Source organism: Tamandua tetradactyla, chromosome X, assembly GCF_023851605.1.
Source record: "Tamandua tetradactyla isolate mTamTet1 chromosome X, mTamTet1.pri, whole genome shotgun sequence".
Lineage (NCBI taxonomy): Eukaryota > Metazoa > Chordata > Mammalia > Pilosa > Myrmecophagidae > Tamandua > Tamandua tetradactyla.
This window is the reverse complement of record NC_135353.1, coordinates 127430974-127447146: the sequence shown is the minus strand read 5'-3', so window position 1 is coordinate 127447146 and position 16173 is coordinate 127430974.

The following is a 16173-nucleotide window of genomic DNA, read 5'->3' as shown; positions in this document are numbered from 1 at the left end:
ATTTCAATATTCATGCAATTCTCTAGAATATTTGGAATGAATTCCAGAACAAAAACTCCTCTTTTTGCTGAGAAATCATATGAATAAATTTGAAGATGTAATTTGCATTGAATATGAAAAATAAATTCCCAGCATACCATGAGCTGGGACACATTTTCTCCTCTACCTCTCAGACAGAGCCAATCCCACTCCAACTTGCTCCACCCATCATGTCAATGTGGATTGATTTATCTTTGTTGCCTTTCCTTCTTGGGACACAGAGAGAGCACCATCCACTGGATACAAAGGAATTTTCCCAATATGCTCTAGGAATATAAATCTGTGCCAGATCAATAAGGAAAGAGAGGAGACCAAATGAATGAAAATGACAAAGTGCCATATGCTAAACCTAATTCACCCCTGGTCTATTCCTTATTTCCTATAAGATCATAGCCCATGGCATTTGCCTTGGAAACTGGGTCAGTGTAGCAAAGTGTATTTTGAATGTATTCTTTATCTCTAGTAATCTTTTGAACAGTTTGCTTTTATCTGTGCAGTATAAATCTGCTTTTGAAGCGAAAATGTTAGTTTGTTCTGGATCACTTCAAGTAGATATAAACAAAAACTTAGTTATTCATTGAAATCAAATTACAGGTGTGAAAATGAAGCTGTGGGAATCTAGGCGCATGTTAATAAGCAGTAATGTCTAAGGAAAACAGTATCAGTTTATTTTCTAATATATGCTTGACTTTAAAAGCTGTGAATGTGGGAAAATTCACAGGATGTCAGCATGTGTGAACGTGGCAAGATTTGCAGTCAAAGGAGTCCAGGGCGATGACACTGTTGTGGTGACATCCTGTTGCTCAGCTCCATCCCACTTTCAGCTGAAAAGCAGCTACCTGTGGGTAATGAGAATATCAAGGAAAATATGCTTACTTCTAGGTGAGAAGCAGAATTAGAGCCCTATGACAGACATATATTTGCAATATGGTCTCTAGAACCAGTGTCTAGTGTTGTGCTGGTAAATGTTTAATAACCAGCTCTCTAGGAAATAAAAAATCTTGATTTGTAGCAGTTATCAATTGCCACAGGATGAATATTCCTCCAGTAGTCAATTTCACCTCACTCTATGCAGAGTTCACGAGAGATAGCTTTCCTCCACCAACCCCAAGTACCCCACTTGAATGTGGCACTCTACTGAGTGATATAAAACTGATTGCTTTCTGTTTCAGAAGAGAAATGGCAGATTAATCTTCTGGGAAATTCGCTTCTTGGAATCCATCTTCATCCAACTAAGCTCTACTCATCCTTCAGGTCAATGTGAAAATCTCCTTTCATCAAGTCTGCCTTGGCATCCAACCCCAAGGCTAGGTGACATAGCCCTCCTAAAATTCTCAAGTTCCTTCCCATACCACTCTCTATTTTAACTGTCTGTTTACTGCTCTGGAAACACCCTAAGAACAGAGACTGGGTCCACTTCTCCATATGTCCCTGCTGTGTATCATAGTACCAAACACCAAGTAGAGAGTTAAATGCTTACCTATTGATTGAAGCAGTGATAGAGGGAGAGAAGGAGTGAGGGATGGACCTTGAATCATCGTCCTTGAGCTGCTTCTGCTAACACACAGCTAAACAGTTGATGGAGTCACAAAAACACTCTTGCCATTTGAAAAAGTGTTAATTTATTTTATCACTGTGATTACAAATCATTTATTAGTTACTTAGCATTTTCATGACAGCTGTGTCGTGTGGTTTGGGGCTGAAGCTCCTCGGTTTAAATTCAGTCCCTTCACTTACTAGCTCTGTAACTTTGGGACCAGCTCTGTATTTTCTCTGTGCCTTATTATCCTTCTATGGAATGGGATAAAAAATAATACCTATCTTAGAAAGTGGTGTATTCAGCACTTAGCTGGGCATTTGGCTCATAATCAGAGCTTAATATACATTAATTAATGCTGGTAAATTGTTATTCTTTGCATTTTCTGTCAGTTTATTTGTTTAACCAGAAAAATAAAATGAATTCCCCAAGTTATAAACACCTAACTATATATGTGCCATGCGTATATAAACAGCCAATTATTTATTCCTTCCCTTTTCCTTTCCCAACACTCCACAATCCCCTCTGGTTAGTAACTGGAGTCCCTTGGGATGAAAGGATGCTTGATGATATCTCAGGCAGCAGAGCAAACAACTCTTCACTATCACCTTCTTTTTTGCCTTTTAGATTATGTACATTTTATCTAATTCCACCTCAAATGATCTTGCTCCTCTTCTTTGATCCTTATTGTCTTGTCTCTTCTTGTCATTTCACATAATCTCTGTTTATTCTCCCACCCCCTCCTATTTTTTCTCCCTTTTCCATATGTGAACTCCAAATTTCCCTTTTGCATCATTTTTGCCTCAAATATGAGGGAGACAGAAGGTGAAATAAAGCAAAACAAATCATTGCAAGTGACCTCTAAAAGCCATTAAACAAATTTGAAAGAACCCTTGAGACTGAAAGAAGTCATACTTTCCCTTCTCAAATACTTTCAAATGTGGTTTGAACCCAAACCCCAGATTTTTAAATCATTAAGAATTTTTTTTCCTTAGTACCTCATTTTGCAAATGAAACAAACTCATTTGTTTCTAACCAAATATACATTATTTGTTTCTGCTCCATTATTAGTGGTGCTTTTTTGGGGAGGGAGGAGGAAAGCAGATTAATCTGGGAACCTGAGTATACCAATAATATTGCTTGTGTAGGAAATTTTAGAGTGCCTTACACTTGATTCAGAGGACAACCTGTTTGCAAATTTTGAGTTTCTTGTCTGTGCTGTTGATCAAGTAGCTAAAATTGTAACCTTCTTTTGTCACTCTGTATCCTCTTTAGCTCAAGGGAAACCCGGGCAAGGAGAGAGTACACCAAGTACCACATACACCTCCAACAAATGCACAATTAGGGCACAGCTTTTCCCAGGGGCATGGGCTTTTCAAAAAGGGAGCAGTTTTTCACTTTTGAAAGACAGTCTGTTGACAATGTGTGAAGCATGAGTACAGTAAGACACAGTAGGATGTGTGTTTTATTGAAAATTAACATGTTGATCCTAGACACAAAGCATATCTTCTTTGCTCAAAAACAAAAACAGATTTCTGAGCTTTTCTGAGATTTTGTACAATTGTATGGTTCCACACTGGCTCAGTGTGAATGGTTAGAAGAGCCAGGTTCTTGGAAGGGGACCTGCCTTTTAGAAGTTCAAACTAGTTCAACTATTTCTTTTCCAGTGACCTTTAAACTTGTTTTAAATATAAACTGTTATTACAGGAACAAGCCCTCCATTGCTCCAAATATATAGTTATTATATAAATTATACAGTCTCTACATTAAATGAAGACATATTTGTAGGCTGACAAGAAAATCTTGATCAGGAGTGAAATCTAAGATACCATTTCTAGTGGCCATTAACTGTAGAGAAACATTTCTTTAGACCAGAAACCAGACATGGAAGCTAAGGTCCTAGGTAGGTAGACGGAACGTGGCATGTTCAGGATTATTTAAACAAAGATCAAGTTGTCTTGAAAAGTCACTAAATATAGTTGGGCAGTTAGTTGACTGCACAAGAGTGTCTGGCTGAGGGATTAAGTATAGACTTAAATCCAGGCTGCCCTTTGCCCCCTAAGACAAGAACCCATGGACTTGCATCTGCCAAGAGCGGGTATTTGTATCAAATTCACAATAAGATAGGCTAGCCAAGACCCTGGATGGCAGACTTCATGACAATACCACCCACAGAAGCACAGAAATGAAAGGATCAGGCAAGAGTTTGACAATTGATATTTGAGTATGCAAACCCCAACACAGCACATGAAAGGGAATATGGCATAAAAGGCCTAGAAACATGCTGCCCAAACGAGGGTCTGACCTTGAACCACTACCCATGCTTGTTTCCTTTTATTTTTCCTTAGAATAGTATTAATCTTTTAGGAAAATTCCAGTCTGTCTTGACTGTGTTTAGAGGAGCTCTTCGAAGGGTTTTCATCCGCCCTCAGCTCCTGTAAAGGTAGTAATGAGAGAAAATAGATCTGCCCTGCTTTCATCCCACCTCGTCTCAGGATGCTTAACAGAGGTCACCCTATTTGGAAATAGCACTCTCCCCACTCTCCAGCAGAGGAGAGTCTCACTCCTGGGCTTAACCTTAGAGGTTTGATTTTTCTTTTAAATCAAGGTAAATTCGTAGAATTTATTTCTTTTTTGGAGGTGAATGTTGAGGATCCTCCAGCCAAACTCATATTTAATTCTCTTTGGGGGTGGGAGGAGGAATTTTCCAGGAAAAAAGTAATACAATACTACTTTCTGCTTTTTTTAAGTATCTACAAGGAATTCAATAATCTCAGCCTCTTAAAAGGATAATCAGGAAATCACTCTAGCAACTATCTGAGTAGGAAGCCATCTGTTTGACTTTATGGAAAAGCGCCTTTTCCTCATAAACTTGTGAAAAAAAATTTGCCCTTTCTAGCACTGTGAGCCTTCCAGCATGGCCTGAAATCTTCTCATAGCGAGCAAGTAAAGAGAGTCAACTCACAATTCCTTTAACCCATAGCATGCAGATTTGCATTTTTTCTTTCCAATTAGAACAGGAAAGCTATCACATAGGATGACACTTAAGAGTGTTCAGGAATTTCAGAAATCAAACTGGATCATCTGTCTTATCAAGAATACTCTCTATGGTTCATGTACAAATTTCCTAGAGTCAGTAAGAACTGGTTTTATCTCTTAGTATATTGCTGAAAGTCCAGAGAAAGAACAATGCATTAGACTGGATTGGATGTACACGTAATGTACATCAGCTAATGTCAAAACTCCCCTACTACCACCATTTTCGATTTAGATCTGTGCATCTTCTGGGTATGTTTTAGGAGTCTTCAACTCACCAAGACAGAAATTACCATCTTGGTCATTTGCAACAGCCTTTTCCTCTCCCTTTGCTCTCCACCAGAAGCAAGATATCTAGGCAGAAGGAACTATTATGATTAGCCACAATAAAAGTTTCATTTCTTGAATTGGGAAAAAAAGATATTATTGTCTCTGTAATGCTATAGACCAATCCATATTTTCTTTCCTTGGGGAGTATTTTGACCAACACTATTCACTTTTTAGTCTTGGTAATAATACCTTAGATTTACAGGGGTTTTTTGTCCTTTTTTTTACCCTTGACAATGCTTCCTTTGGTTGGTTGAATTATGTACCACAACAAACACATGTTCTTAACCTTAATCCATGTCCCTGTGGATATGAATCCATTGTAAATAGGATCTTTTGAAGATGTATGGCAAATTGAACCTGGGTGGGTCTTAATCCAGGTTATTGGAGACCTTACAAGGTCACAAGAAGAAGCAGGAAGTCAGTGAGAACTGGAAGAGAAAGGAGAAGATATTGCTATATGACAGGAAAGCCAAGGAACCTCAAGGATTGCCTGCAGCCAACACCAAAGAATTACAGTCTTATGGGAGCAAGCAATCCTTGCTGATATCTAGACTTTGAAATTCTACTAGCCTCAAAACTGTGAACCAATAAATTCCCATCATTTAAGCCAATAGAATTTTTCATAGCAATTCAGGCAAATTAAGGCACTTCCCTTCATCTGAGGGTCACAAAATACTTGTCTCCAGAGTTATCATTTTATAATAGTGAAATAGCTGTGGAGAAGAACATTTAAATGACTTTCCCAGGATGACATGGGAATTCAGTGGCTGAGCCACAAAGGAAAGCCAAGAATCTGAAGAGATGATTTGTGTTTTCTTATTCCACTATCTGCAATTGTTCTAAGGATCACCACCAGATCCAAAGAAGGTCATGGGTTCCAGAAGCTGCTCTCTGAAAGACTGATAGGTTAGCCAGATCCAGGTGAAAGAAACAAGCAGCACTTCACACTGAGTTTACACTATTGAAGATGGGAAAGCCTGACTTTGGACAATGGAAAACAGCTCACAGGACATTATTTTCTAGTTGAGGGAGTAAGATAGAAATAAGTCTTGAGGCTATTAAAAACAAATAAGAAAGCAAGTCAACTTCGGCTCAGCTCAGCAGAAGTGTGCTCCTCAAATCCTGCTCCCTTGTCTGAAACGCATGCGTGAGATTTCAGAGAATACTACCAACTAGTGAGAAGTTATGAGCACTTCTTTGCCTATGGAAGCATTCCAATGTAGTCAAAGTAAGCACAGTCTATATGGGTCAGCAAGACAGCCAAATGTCTCTGGGCCCCAGTGAGCACAGACCCTGGTTCTAATTAAAAGCTCTGCGTCCTGTTGTTTTGAAGGGGTATATACAACTTCCTAAGGGGTTCTGTAAAATTCCATTAACTTGCCTACAACATCCCTAAATCCAATGTTTTGCATTTTCTAGATTATGTAACAACAAGGAAAAAATGTGCCCAACTACATCAACATTTGCTTATTTTCTCTGATGTAATGGTTATTGTGTATAATTTACAGCAATGCAGGGAAGAAAACTGTACTCCTTTCTCAAAGAAACACTACATAAATAGTGCTGTTAATCTCCTGAATGAATATATCATTCTTTCTATTGTATGTCACTGGAAAACATTCAACTCCATTGGGGTCATGTGGGCCCTGGAAAAGGTACAAACCAGTTAGACCTTGTCCTTTCAGTAGCCACATAAAAGTTAGAGATTGAGGAAAACAAATGGGTTCTTCCCAATTTTTCCTGTTTTATATTCTGTACACATGCAAATAACAAAAGAATGTTTTAAGTGATTAATTTCTATAAGGACTTTGGGGCCCATGGGTCTATTTATGGTACATAAATCACCCATAAATGATATATTCCAGTGAGAGCACTTCCCATTTCTTAAGAGTTTTTCAGAGGAGTTTCTCTGCCCAGGGGAGAATCCTGAACAGACCCAGTCCTAGGATACTGGGGGCAATTGCCTGGGGCCCCTCATGCAAGAATGGCTCAAGTGGCAGAAGAGAAGTAGGAGGAAGTGGGTTTATCAGCTGGGCCTAAAAATAGGCAATTGTACCATTTTCCCCACGACTATCTCTCCCTTGGCACAATCCTCTAAGCTACACCAGGTCTTTTTTTATTTTAATCTACCTACTTCAAGGCTATCTGAGGCTTCTTCTAATCTCCTTTTAATTTAATCAAGTGTTTTGGTTGGAAGTAAGGGAAAGAAGGGAAGGAAGGAGTGTATACTTTTTCCAGGGTTTAAACATCCTGCCCCTGAGTCATCTTCAAGCTTTAGGTTATATTTCAGCTTGGATTGCAAATCAGGTCCTAGAAGAATATCCAAAGGGCTTAAACTCTTACTCTCTGGGAAAATTCCACACGAGTTATGAATTAGTAAAACTAGAGTAGGCGGTTGGTTAAATTAGAATGCCTCAATACAAAAGCCTTTAGCAAAATCCATGACCATGTAAATGATGGAAGTCTCGTCATAAGTCCAGAACTGGTCACAATTCTGCAATGCATTATCAATTTCTTCCCAGATTGGAGTAAACCAGGCTTCTGTATTTATTATTTATTTCTCATTGACACCAAAGGAACAAAACAAAATATGTTTGGCTCAACATACAGGCTGAAACATGCAGGATTATAAAAGCCCAAACTAATCCTGAAGTTATTAAATGTTATCTGAACCTTTTCCTTTTTCTCCTTATTTCAAAGAAGTTCTCCAGTTTTCTGGTGGTTGCATTTTGTCTCTGCTCAAGAAATTCAAAGAGAAAATCGTCTGTTTTCTCCAAATTTCTTTTATTTCCCTCCCTTTGCCCCCTCAAGCATGTTTACATCTCTTTGGTTTCATAAAATCCCTGGGACTTAAAGTTGAACAGGGAAAAGTACTGACTCAGCTTTGCAGGTAGGCTGGAAAGTTATTCCCCAGAGCACTTTTGTAAAACTAGAGCAGGACCTTTCCAGGTGAGAAAGACACAGACTAGTCCCAGAGATCCCCACGCCTGAGGTTCTAGCTTGGTTAAAGGCCACACCTATCTGTCTTCTTATTTTTTCCTTTTCCCAGTGAGTCTGCTCTCCTGATTGACCCCAGCATTCTGGTGAGGGCCAGGATAATTTTATTGAGCCAGCCAAAGCCACTTTCCAAGAAGAAAATCGGATGGAGATAGCGCCAACAACTTAGGTGCCTTCTCCCTCCCTCGATTTCATTAAGACGCTGAGAAGCTATTAGTGACCTGAGCTGTCCCCAGATGGGAATCAAAATAACTAACCTGTCAGGAAGGAGAGCCTGACTAGGGTCAACAGGCTCCTTGTATTTTGGTTCTTAAGTGCTCTGGGTTTCTTTGTTTTCTGTGCCAATTAGTCCATCGTGGTATGTCTCTCATGCAGAGAATACACCTATAAATCTAACTGGAAAACAGAACACGGCAGGACCACTTGATTATGGGAAAATATCTATTTGATTTATAAGGTATTATGACCCAGAAAGCCATACTGTACTTTCTTTTCCACTGCTTGGCTTAAGTGTTCTGGCAATGAAGTGGGCCTCTCAGCCTCACAATCACAGGATTCATGGCCTAACTTTAGCTGCAAGATAGGTCAGAGAGCAGGAGGAAGAGTTGCTCTTTAATTACTGCTTATTTGAATATTAAATTACTCCTCATAAAAACAGCTAGATTCAGCAGTCTGTGGGTCGAGCCACATTTTTCTGTTAATGTGACTGGGAGCCCTTCCTCTGTATGAACTCTGAGAAAGCCCACGTAAACATTCCAGAAAATCCTGTGAATCAGAGGCAGGCTGTCATTTCCAAAAGGAACACCATTACACAGGCCTCATAATTCAGCTACTTTAAGGGAATTTGGTCCAGAGAGCACATCAAGTAAATTATGATTCCTCTGAGAACACTTCTATGTACATATTTCAAACACTCAGAACAGCATTTTGGTGGAGGCTGGTGACTTCCTTTGCTGTGGGCTTTGGTACAGAAATTGATTTTGCTTTGATTCTTATGGTTAATGGGGATTAAGATAAAGTGAGGGAAGAGGGTCCCTCTGCCACACAGATGCACAGTGGCCAACTGCTGGAATGGGCTACCCAGGAACACTGCTTTCAAAGGCAGTACAGTAAATGATCTATGCTTCTGCTGTCTCTGCAGAGGCTCTAACCCCAAGGCATGCTGGAAGCTCTTATCACAAGGAAGTGGCAAGCCAAGAAGGGCTGGAATGAGAATGGGGGGAAAACCATCTGCAGCCAGCAATTGTGCCTCCCCTCTCCAGGGAGAGGATGTCAGAGCAAATCACTAAGTCTAATGAACATAGCAAGCTCAGATCTGGTCCAATGTGGGGCAGGGAGGTGATAAAGCTCCCAAGAAGTAGTGTTCATGGTGTCTGTTTGAGCAGATACACGCAAGTCAAAAGAGGGAACCAGACTTGAGGAAGGGGAATGGCAGGGACTATACTAGATTGTAAGTTCCATGAGTGCATCTGTCTTATTTATACACTCCCCTGTGCTTGTAGCTAAGCACACAATAAGTGTTCAGTAACAATGTGTGGCATGGACAAGATGATTGGGGCTTTCCAGCTGGCAAAGCTAAAACACTAATGGATATTAACATCAGTATCTATCTCAAAAGGTAGTTGAGAAGATTGCATTAGTTAATACATGTAAAATGCTTGGAATGGTGGCTGGCATGTAAGATACACCCATTAAGCCTTAGCTATCACAATAAGCAACATTGGAGAGCTGAGGTAAGAACAAGCCAGGAGACCTATCCAAATACGGAGTAGCTAGGTAGAAAGATTACAGCATGCAATGAACCCTTTTAAACCATGATCATCCCTGGCATATCCACTAATAGAAGAGGTTACATCCAGTCTTTTCTTATTATTGATGAGGGGGCTCCCCCAGCTGGCCTAGTCTCCACAGATGGGTGGGAATATGGCTAGGAAGGACTTATTCTGGCCTGAGCAAAGTCCCAAGGGCTTCAGACAAGACATCTTGGATCAGTTGAGGCTTTGAAACCAGAAAGTCAAGTTCAACTCCCTGCTCTGCCACTTATGGTATTTGTAATCCAAGGCAAGTGGTAAAATCTTCTGAGCTTCAAGTCCCTCGTCTGGAAAATGGGGAACCGTTACTGAAGGATTATGGTGAGGGTTAAATGAAATAATGCTAAATTCTTGGCACAGAGCCTAGCTCACAGGAAGCACTCAGCAAAAGTAGTTAGTACTATTTATTAATCAGTCATTCCTTGACCTAATGTCTTATTCCTCTCATTGTTTTCATGCTTAGGGCCCAAGATAGTGATTTACACAGAGCGAATGTTTAATAATTGCATGTGCCTGTTTCTTCCTCTCCTTTCTTAACCCCTTCTTCTATGCTGGTTCACATGTCTGTGGTGGGCTGACAGTTGAAAATCTATGCTCCCCTGCAAGCAGCTGGTCTACCTGCCTCAAATGATCTCTAAGTGTGCCTCATTTTCCTCCTGGGACCTGTGGCTAGTAAAGACATGATCTTCTCATGGGTGTATCTGAAGCACAAAAGTGCAAGCCCAGCCAAGCAAGCATATTTCAAGCTTAAGTCGTATCTTATTGGCTAAAGCATGCCACATTGTCAAATCTGAAGTCAAAGGGTGGGTAAATACACTCTGTGGGAAGAACTGTAAAGTCACATAGTAAAAGGTATAGATATGGGGAGTGGTGAAGGGTCAGGATCAGTAGTCAGAAAGTCTTCCTGATGATGCTCCAAGATATCAAACACTACTCCTAGAATGTGATAGTCCCTTGGGTATACCTCCATGCCAGTACTTACCACACCAGTTTATAGAATCTGTTTCCTGGCCTCCCTTATTAGATGAGAAGATTTTCAAAGGCAAAACATGGTGTCTTATGCCTTTCTGTTTTCCCAGAACCTAACACAATGTCTGGCATATTGTAGCAGCTCATGAATGGATATTTGTTTTCATTAAAAAATATATGTTTGTTCTCATGAATGAATGGGAGTTTATTTTTACAAATGAATGGATATTCATTACCTTTGTTTCACTGTCTTTCATCAGACCCTGAAGTAATCAAAGTTTGGTGTGATTTGGGTCTTGAAAATTGGTGATGAGCTCCACTCAGTATCATTAAGGGCCCCATGTCCCAGATAGTCCATGCTTTCCATAAATGGCTCATAATCCTCTTCGTTGGCTACCTTCATCTTTACTCCAAAGTTCCAATTCACCTTTCCATCCATGTTCAGAACTACTCTTAAGGATGGGCCTGTGTTTTCTCTCACTCTTAAAGATGGGAAATATTTTCATCTCAAATAAACATAGCTTTGTAACTAGCTTCAGGTGGTTTGACCACAACTCTTTTTAGGTCCTCAGAAGTCACCCTTATCTCTTTACCACAAACTCTCATCTCTCAAGAAGCTTGAAGCAAGTTCTTAGAGAACTTGCTCCAAAGACTATTTGAGCAATACCCAGCAAATATCCAAAAGCGACACATCTATCAGCCCTGCCCCTTCCCAGAAGGAGTTCCCAGTAACAACTTCTAACTCCCTGCACACAATCAAAAGGGAGATTTATGTATCTTTCTACCTTCTTTGTCTTACACAATTCCATTATTCCAGGACCTGACATTAGGCCACATCATCCCCTTCATCTTTTCCAAGAGACTATGAGGCCCTCATGCAATTAGAACTGAAGTCTTGCCCTGAACACCCAGATTTCTGCAGGTAGATCTCACGGGATTACATTTGACACATGCTGCAAACAGATCCACCAAAGATCTTTTTCTTCTTCATTGGATTTCATATTAATGGATGATTGTGTGTTCTTCCATATATTATTTGCTTTTCTAAATACAGTTTTATAGTAAATTAGGAAGAATTTTACTCAATAGGACACTTCCTGGATTTTCAATGGGAATATTTTTAACCAAAAGGGAACTAGTATTGCCTAAGTTAACTTCGTGAATTGGACTTGTCAAATTAAAAACAGCCTTTGGAGCTCAGTTACAGAGCCATAGAAATCATAGGCCTGTAAGAGAAAATAACTTTTACCTCCTAAAAAACAGCCAAACTTGAACTTGAAAAGATTGAGTCAGAGTGAGAGCAGTGGAAGGAATATTTCCTCTTGTCTCTCTCATTCCAGGGCTGGATTCAATTAAAATATTTTAACCAAGGAGCAATCTTGCAACAAAACACCTTGCAATGAAACAGGTAAGTGCTGTGGGGGAAACAAAAATACTGGAAAACATGGTGACTGCTCTCCAGAGTCCACGAGTCATCCATGGGATGCAACCAGAAAGAATACCAGAAAGTACAGTGTGTTTTAGTCCAGAGCTTCTTAAACTTGAATGTGCATACAAACCACGTCTGATTCAGGAGGTCTGAGGTGGAGCTTAAGATTCCAAATTTCTAACAAGCTCCCAGATGATGCTAATGCTGCTAGTTTATGGCCCAAACCTTGAGTAGCAAAGATCTACTTATGGAGTATACTAGGACCTTGTGTAGAACATAAAGTGAGGGAGATAATGAAAGCAAGAGAGGTGAAGAATTCTTCTCAGAGGAAGAATGCAGATCTGAAACAATGTGCATCTATCAGAACCAAAATTTCACAAAAGATGCCCACTTACAAAGACTCCATGAGGAGCCCAAAAGAATCCTGGAATGAATTACAGATATGGTACCCCTTAACTCAGGTTTACCATGCAAATTCTCACTAAATGTAAATTGATTTTGCTTCATGCAAGAAAGCAGGATCTCAATATGAAATAAATCCATATATAAATATGTATATAGATGATAAATGTAGATATTCTTTGCTGATTTATTTCCATTATTTGTTTTCATGACACAAACAAAATTAAAAGCACCACAGGCCTTACTATCTGCCTACAACCAGTTGCAGTCAAATGAACTTCTGAACCTGGATAAAGCTTGACGGAGAATTGTCTACCAAGAATAAGTGATAGACTTAATAAGCTCTATTTTAAGCTTCATAACGTGTTTCCAAAAAAGTAATATGGCTTCGGAAATAATAAAAGAAAACCCAAAAGAGAACATAAACCATTTAAAAGACAGAAAGGTTCTGTTGACTTATTTCAGAATGATAACTCTGTTCAGCCCTGAAAGGGAATTAGAAAGTGAATCTATCTTTTATATTGTTTTTATTAATTAAAAAAACAGCTTCTCCCTCCATCACGCAGACTAAAATGTTGAATAAATATTTAATGGATATCAGTGTGAAAAAGTACTAAATGATTAGCTCATCATCCCCACCAACTCTCTCTAAAGGAAAAGGGTTTAGATTGGTTGAAAGAAAGCACAATTCAAGCAGGAAAAGAATTCAGGCAATGATGGGAGTACTGTTTGTTTAGAACTTGATAGAGTCTGTGGAAAATAAGGTTGCCAAGGCAGGTCATGACCAGATGGTGGAGAACTAGTTGAATGGCTAACTAAGAGTTTGAATGCTATTCTTTAGGTAAGCACATTTTTAGTCCAAAGATGAAATAAAATATGAAAAGGGAAATACTGAAATAATTGGTAGTTGGCACTTGGCAAATTTTGCTATGAGCCATTCACCCACTTGACAGCAACTCAAGGGATTCTAAGGGTTCAATGATAACGGGTGTCCAAGTTCAAGGTAAATATAACAGCAGAATGCTGAAGAGACAAGCTTATTCCCACCACTTTTGGACCAGACGCAAACCAGAGACTTCTCAGAGAGCCCAAAAGTCTTACAGAACAACTAACTTGTCCTCAAAGGAGCAAAATACCTAGCAAGTCCCCAAGAGACTGGGGGGGCATTCATATTTTTCTCATTAACTTATTCATGACACAAAGTGTTATGTCTTGCTAAGGATGGTGGAAAATATTTCACTGAAATCTTAAGTTGGAAAAAAAAAGTAAGAGATTTTTTTTTCCCTTTATGACCCCAGGCCAAAGAAAAAGTTTGTCACTCTAAAGTTTATGAGAGGGGTAAGCCAGAAGAGCAGACACAGCCAAATCCCTCTGACTCATTACTGAGCTGTTGGAGCAGTGTGCTCAATTAGTCAGCGATATAATTTACCCAGTCCCCAGGGCAGGATTGGAGGGAGGTGGCAAAGTATAGGGAGTGGGGAGGTAGAAGTTCGAATTTGCAAAATCATAAATTTACCCAAGCAAACAGGATAGCAGATGACCCCTATGAGTTAAGCCACATCTACACAGCCCTCAGTCACTTCTGAACTCCAGTGATCACTTGTTTGACCTCGCAATCTATATAGCTAAAATGAGTAATGGATTAGCAATGTGAGAAGCTGTGGATCATAAGACCAAAAGGGAATAAAGCAGCCAAGATTGTTAAAATGTTGAAGAGGCAGAGATTAAGAGCTGGGATGATACTAGGCTGGGCACGGCTTTCCCCACTTTGAAGTCAATGGTTTCTTCTCATGGTCATTATAGCTGCAGTGCTGCCCATGTGAACACCAAAATTGCCCTGAAGTTTCTTCTGCTCCTGGTGAGGGCCACTGGTGATGAATAGCATCCCAGTTGGTGTTGAGATGATCTTGATTGTTGTGAGTTTTTAACTTACTTCTGTTCCCTGTTTCACTCTGACATGCTCATTCATTATTTTGTTTGTTTATTCATTCATTCAGCTAAGGTGGTTTACCCACCAATGTTCCAAGTGCTGTGCAAGGCATAAAGCAATACACTATTGGCCAGGACTCAGGCCTGCCCTCCCTGGGCTTTCAGTAGTGAGAGTTCAGGGACAGTTTGAAAGTACCGAGTTCTAGATTATCCCAGAATCAGCTGCCTGAGAGTCCATTCCAGACCACCTGGAATCCTCCTCAGGGCAAATCGAATCTCTCATCTTGCTCAGATTAGACAAGAAGTCCCTGTCTTGTAGTATGGGAGGGAATGGGGTTTGGTTGAAAATACTCTAGAACTTTCTTTTCCCCTTCACCCCATATATGAATAATGGATATATGGCTCTCAAAATGGATTCCTAGAATTAAACTTGGGCCAAAGTCTGTGACTAATCTCTTCTGCCTAACCTTCTGACCAACCATGAGTTTTTTACACCCCCAACCCACCCCCATGTTCACACTCAGAGCTGCCCTTTTCCCATATTTGTAGTTCTATCAGAAGTCAACACTGGCTCTTTCATAGCGGATACTTTGTTTCCTTTATGGTGAATCTGGAGTAATTTAAGAGTGATGAGCTGGCTTTCATACTTGAAAAACAAAAATAACATACTTAATGCCAAGTCTTTAAATGGGAATGGGTCTCTTAGAATAACTTTTCCAGTTCCATCTTAAGGTGACAATATAATTTTTGAGGTATTAATTTGTCCTCCACAAGACCACCCATGTATTTTTTTCCCTTTCCTTTTCCTGTTCATTGTTGATAACCCAACTCTGGGCTTCCTCTTCTCAGAGAAAAATGGAAATAGGAGAACTAAAGTTATTGGCAACACCCTTTCCTTTCTGTTTGTTTCCTCAACTCATTACAGAGATTATGCAGAGTGCCACTAAGGCATCCACCCAAAAAAAATCCTGCACTATGTTTGTCAAATAATTCTAATATTTGTGATCCTATCCCCCAAAGGTAATCCTGAAGACATCTCCAATTCATCCGCACAATGATTTACTGAGCACCTGTTGCTTTCTAGAAATATGCTTAATAAAAGTTGGTGTCAGCGTCTTTAGAAAGAAAACATTAGAACTTCTATAATATTTTAAATCTTGAAGTAAGAAATTAAATAGGCTTTGGTGCACATTGGTATGTTGGTTGATTTGACACCCCCTCAGAGGTCATGTGTGATCTTCCTTTGTTCTGAGGGAAAAGGAGGTTCAAAATACAATGGGGGCAAAAAGCAGATTAGTGGTTGTCAGGGGCTAGAAGGAAGGGGGAATGGGGAGGGATTTCTAAACTGTACGAGGTTTCTATTTGGAGTGATGTAAAAGTTCTAAAATTAGATTGTGGTGATGGTTGCACAACTCTGTGAACAGAATAAAAGCCACTGAATTGCAGATTGGTGGTTGCTTAGCAATAGGGGAGAAAAAGGGAAAATGGGAAGTGATTGCTTAATGGGTATGGGGTTTCTCTTTGTAATGATGAAAAAGTTCTAAAATTAGATTGTGGTGATAGTTGCACAACTGTGAATAGATTAAAATCCATTAAATTTTATACTTTAAATGGGCAAATCATACGGAATATGAATTATATCTCAATAAAGCTGTTTAAAAAATAAACAAGAAAACTGAAATTAAAACTTGACT